We start from the raw sequence: 6,472 nt of genomic DNA on the forward strand, positions 1-6,472 counted from the left end.
TTTATTTCATATTCATAAATATGATTACATTATTCATTAAAAAGAACATATACCTACATCTTCGCCTAAAATGTTATTACATGATGCAAGTTGGCCACTTCATTGATGGATCACCAAGAGGAAGACCAACAACTGTCCTAAAATGTTCCATGATGTGTCCATACTCATGTCCTGTAACTTTAAACATTTAATAAAGTAAAATACCTCCTAAAAATAAAATTGCACAAGAAACAACACATCATAATGAGAAATTACTAGCATGAATGGAAGAAGTACACTATAAATTTGTTTTACCAAGAGTGGCATGGACGATCAGGTGCTACAAGTTTATCCAAGCTGCCAAACAAAAGCCAAAACATTGGAAACTATGCAGCTGCAAAAGCCAAAACATTGGAAAAAGTTGACATAGAAAAATGTAGCATGCTTCTTTTGAAGGATTTGGCAGTGCCTGCAGATAGCTCAGAGGCAAAATTTTGACATGGAAAAATGTAGCATGCTTCTTTTGAAGTGTGACATAGCTCAGGGGCAAAAAGGTAATTTAACAGAGAAACATGATTATCTTACCATGTATGAGCAGAAGGCGAACGATAAGAGCTTCCATAAACTTTGTGAATCTGGATGGTAGTGCTAGTCTTTGGAGTAGCTTGAAATCCATTCCCAAATCCAGGCGTCACCTCCTTTCAGACAACCAATAAACATGTTCGTATCAGAAACAACTAATAAACCATGTTCATTCTTCAAGAAAATTTAAATAAATACACAAAGTATATGGACAATTTTATATAAAATGTTGCTATTTGGAATTCCGACATCCATGCAAGCTCTCTTACAATGGGGGTTACTCATTTCTAGAAGGGACCTTGAAGATTCCTCCTTGTCTTACAGATAAAGGAAATGTAAGAAAAAAATTAAGTCTCACAAAGTATATGGACAATTTTATACAAAATTCTATCGAAACAGATAAAAACTTGGGAGTATTTATATTAGGTCATATCCTAAGAAGGCCCATAAACAAGTTATATGCTTAAACAATCCTTAATTGTTTTCCAGAGTGTGGTATTTTGTTATTAACATGGAAGGCCCATAAACATCTATTATACCTGTCAAGTCTATCTGTTCCAGCCAACAACAACAGCTTTGGGACAGGAGATGACAAGAAATTTTCCGAGAGGCCTTCATACCTGAATTTTTTTTATTTACAAAAATAGAAAGTTAAACATAATAAAAAAAATTCCTTCAATGACTACAAATATCAAAGAGTTAATTTTTACCATCCTCTCCAATATTGTTTTGTTTCCTCCAATCATGCTTTGTGTCGATAGCTGTACATACAACAGCAAGATCAATCAATTTGCACAAAAGGAATTCAATATATTTGTAAAAATATTTACAAGGGAGTTGAATTACTTATCTGTTAACTTTTGTTTCTAAATTCCAACAAATAATTTACAAGAATGAAGATATGTTGTATAAAAATTAGGAATGACAAAAGAAAAAAGAAATTAGTTTTCAAAAAATAAGAAACCTAAAAACTTACCACTGCTGTGAGTCATCATACTTTACAGTCCTGGGAATCGATATTCGAGCAGAATCGATGTTTCTTAAAGGGCCTGATCTCACATTCCGCTCAATCTATAAGTATTTACAAATTACAATTCAAATTTTATATATAAAAAAAATTAACAGTTTTGTACATTCTTATAGATATATGAAATAAATGAAGTCAAAAGGCTGATTTTACAGAAAGGGTAAAATGGTCATTCACTAACATCCAGACGATTAATCTTAACACAATCACAGGAGAAATTTGTAGCTTCATCATTCGACCTGCAATCTACAATTTTTCATTTAAACTCTATGCAGCTCTAGCATCTTCAAGGCGTGCAAACTAAATAGTAACACAAAATTTATATATATGATGGTCAAAGTTGACAAAATAGCATTTTTCACTTGCCATGGGAATCGGTCGGCTATGATTCCGATCAGAGGCTTGGAATCATCAAGGTAGAAATTAAATCAAATATGATGCCACATCACTGTTAAGTCTATAGTCAAAAGTTAAAAAAGGTCAAATAAGTTATATTTTACCTTATTTCATATAAATGAAACATGGGTGGCAAAACCTATTCAAAAAAAGTTTAAAGTACCTAGATGGAACAAACTTGAGACTTGGTTACTATATTATGACATTAACCCCTTTATGTAGAAATAAAGTTGACACAACCAAAAGAAGGATAGTATTATATTATTATAGATCATAAAAAGTATATCAACAAACAAAAAAATGACATGTGAATATGTGATGGCTGAAGAAAACAAGAAAACATTGTATTTTCTTTTTGGTATCTTAAGCTTGGTTTATATGTAAAGTTCAATAAATAAGAATCTACTACTAATTCTATGAACATCCACGTAGCTGTAAGCCTGTAATTGCAGAATAAGTAGATAAAAGAAGATGAATCCAGAAACATAAGCAAACAAAGGAACATAGTTTGGCTTAAGAGATGGATATGAAAATTTTGACAGAATAGATACCAAATTGTTAGATATATATTATATTTCTAACCTGCATATTAAATGCCACCATCTGAGCTCCATGCATCCACCCAATCAGTGGGTTGTAGTTAGATGAGTCAACTCGTATCCCTTTAGGATACACCCTCAGAACATTCCTATGGGTAAACCTATAGCAAGCTAGTTTTTTAGCAAGTTTTCAGTTTGAAAATGTTTATAAAAAATTAGGCAATACCTGGCAATTGGAGAAGAGTCATTGAAGAAGATAATGAATTTGGAAACTATTCATAGTGGAGACTATTTACTTCTAGCTAGTATATATGCATCAGTTGGTAGATTAGAAGATGCATCTAGGGTAAGAAGAGAGATGAAAGAAAAGGGTGTTATTAAAAAGACTCCAGGTTGTAGCTGTCAATGGTGTCATTCATGAGTTTGTTGCTGAAAGATGATGCGAATTTTGAGTCTGAGAAAATATATGCAGCTATTGAAAAGATGATGAAGAAGATAAAGTTGGTTGGTTATGTGATGAATATAGAAGATGCAAGATTGGAGGCAGATAAATATGATAAAGAAAAATCGGTTTTTCGTCATAGTGAGAAATTGGCAATGATTCCTAACCCATTTTGAATTATAAAACTTTTAATGACAAATTATCTCTATTAAATCCTATAATTAATTTAATTTCTAATGTTCTATAGAAAACTTGGTGTTAACAAAAGATCAAAGAACACTAAAACTTGTAGATTTTGGATTAGCAAGAGAAGAGACACTTACAGAGATGATAGCTGAAACAGGGACATATCGTTGGATGGCTCCAGAGCTAATTTTTTTAATCTTTTTTTTTCTTTTTTATCAAAGATAAAGATTTTAAAATGTTTCTTTTTTAATAGTTATATGGCAATGTGACACTAAGGCAAGGAGAAAAGAAACATTACAACCAGAAAGTAGATGCTTATAGCTTTGCAATTGTATTATGGGAACTTTTACACAACAGACTACCCTTTGAGGGAATGTCCAACCTCCAAGCTGCTTATGTTGCAGCTTTCAAGGTAAAATAGTAACTTCAACCATATCTCCTTAAGGGTAAAATAGTAATATTCACTTGGTTTTTATCTTTTTCAGAATGTAAGGCCAAGTTAGGAAGATCTACCAGAAGATTTAGCAATGATTCTGAGTTCATGTTGGATGGAGGATCCAGATGCTAGACCAAACTTCAGTCAAATCATACAAATGTTGTTACATTAATTTTCGACCATTTTGCCCTCCAAACCCATACTTCCTTCTCGCCTTTTTGTTAATGAAAATGCCCCCATGTCTCCAGAATCTCCAGGCACAAGTGCTTTAATGGCAGTCTACAATTTTATAGGGGATACCCCTAGAGAAATGGAACATAATAAGCCAAAAGGTTTCTTTTTCTGTTTTAACCAGTGCTATTAATGCCCAAATCACAAGGTGATCAAGTATGAATGTGTATTTTTTTTATAAACGCTGTGGTGTTTTTCTAAGAAAAATGCTAACTTTATCATCTTGTAAATTATTCAGCTCTGGGTTATAATGTTATATGATATAGATGTTGTCATTTTGATGTGTTCTGGTTCTCTATTTACCATTTTAAACAAGTTTTTTGTCAAAAGATATGATAAAATTTCTGTTCAATAAGGCTAAAAAGTGAAATAAAGTGTCACAAACTCACAATTTTTCACGAGTAATCATTGCAAGAACACAATCCATCTTTGAAATGATGAAACCGAGTTTCTAAATCTTCTTGTACTTTGCTGGTTCATTTTAGTTTTTGTAATGACTGAATGTCTTTAAAAGTGAAGAAAATTTCTCACCTTTTTTTGGAGGTAGCTGAGCTGTGAAAATAACGTTCTTAGCATCATGGATTCTTTCTGTAGCCAGATCACTATCAATGTGAAGAAAAGAAAAAGTGAATGTGAGCACTTGATCTTATAAAATCACAGATTCAAGAATCCTTTCGTAAGATCCATTAAAACAAAGCAATCATAGATAAAAAAAAAACTTTCTCAGAGGAAAATCATCGAACAGTTATGGGGACCTACCTGTTCATTCTGGGTACCCACATATGCAAGGCCCAGACCAGTTATGGGTCCAATTCTAATGGAAGCATCTTCTTTATCCAGATAATCAGCAAAAAGTGCCAACACCTGAAACAACCCAATCCAAAATAAAATCACAACCAACAACCAACAACAACAGGTCAGAAAGAAAAATGCAAATTAAGCACTCACAGGGTCACAATCATTCTTGATACCACAGTTTACAACCCCAACTCCTAACAATGCACCAGCAATCACATGATTATCATTGCTATGGAAGTACTCGATAATGCAATGTGCACAAGCTTCACATTCCCACACGAATGTTAAACCAGAGAGAGGATCAACTGCATTGATCAGAAAAGCCTAAAGAATTTGAAGTTTGAATGATTATTGAAAGAAAAATAAATGAAATAAAAGAAATGAAACCCATAAAGAGTATAATAATACCTTTGAATATGTGGTTGAAAACACATAAATACAACCTGAATTCCACCTCCAAATTGCTAAAGAAGAACACATAATTTGAATTCAGATCCAAAAGAAATCAACAAGCTTCAAATGAAGTGCAAATGGAAATTGAAGGTACTAGGGCCCCCGACGAAATGGAGGAGTGGAGAGCATGAGAAGACATGCGAGATGCCATTTCTGGTTGGAGTTTGGATTGAAGGCGATCAGTGTCTGCTAAAATAGCTTTAGTATACTTCTCTTCTTGTTCCATGTATACGTCCATGTGACGCATCGCTACTTTATCGTTGAGATTGGATATCCAGCTTAAGTAAACTAAATACCTTTATTGTTAGTCTTAAGAATGTTCAGGGGAGAAGTAGAAGGGCATAGATAGAAGGAGACAGCGAGGGAGGGCGACATACGACAACGACGAGGAGAGAATGAGGAGATTAAGGAGTCACATAACCTTCAATCGAAGGTGTTTTGAGTGAGTGGAGCCGCTGGATCTCTCTGAAAAATTTATTGAGTTGTGGTTCAAAGCCCTAGTTCTTTTTGTCGAATGGTGCTGATGAATATATACGAAGACTTGGCGACATCGTGGATAGAGAAGGGAGAGAGAGTAGTGTTTGATGGCGCTGATGAAAACATTTGAGACAAACACTCTTTACAGAATCCATGGCCGCTTAGAGCTGATTGGGTTTGATGCTGGTGATGGCGGCTTAGGGCTTGCAAAGAGAAGGGAGAGAAAGTGCAGATCAAGGTACAGGAAGACGGGCTGCTTCAAAAGGATTGACAGCCTCACAATAGAATTAGGGTTCTTTGTTAGAGGATTGTAGAAGGAGAGAAGCATTAGGCGGGTGTTTAATTTTTTGGGATTTCATTTCCCACCATCGCCGATTAAATAAAAGTGAGAACGCGCCTCCCTAAAAAAAATATAAAACAACATCTTTACACGACACGCTTTTTATGGTAGGTGCCCTCTGTGTTTTTTTTGGACATTAATTTTAGGGCACGTAAAAATGTGTGCCTTCTATCCTTCACATTTTGCAAAGCTAACATTATTTTTTAGGGCACGTACAAATGCGCGTCCTCTATCAGCGCGCGTCATTAAAGGACTATTTTCTAGTAGTGTTTTGTTAACATCCTAAAGAAAGAGTATATGCTCCTATGTAGCCAATATTCTGGTATTATATGGTCGAATTTGTCCTCATGGTGGAGATTATGGTGCTTAAAAAATCATTCGTGAAATTATATCTCCAATCTTTAGTTGATTAGGCATCTAGGATTGGACAATGGTTCTTGTGTATAGTTGATATGGCAATCACCGCTACATAATAGGCTATCACTCACAAAAATTAGCCATAGATTTGACATGAATTTTCCATAAATCAAAAAACCTTGATTTATAAAGCAATTGTAATGGATTACATACAAAATTTTATTTAAGA

The 6,472-nt window shown here is 34.2% G+C and overlaps 1 pseudogene; it reads left to right on the forward strand.

Annotated features, from left to right (window-relative positions):
* Positions 1-2,928: 2,928 nt before the first annotated feature.
* On the forward strand, positions 2,929-3,951 carry LOC111884291 (uncharacterized; annotated as a pseudogene).
* Positions 3,952-6,472: the final 2,521 nt, after the last annotated feature.

This window comes from Lactuca sativa, chromosome 3 (assembly GCF_002870075.4).
Source record: "Lactuca sativa cultivar Salinas chromosome 3, Lsat_Salinas_v11, whole genome shotgun sequence".
Classification (NCBI taxonomy): Eukaryota; Viridiplantae; Streptophyta; class Magnoliopsida; order Asterales; family Asteraceae; genus Lactuca; species Lactuca sativa.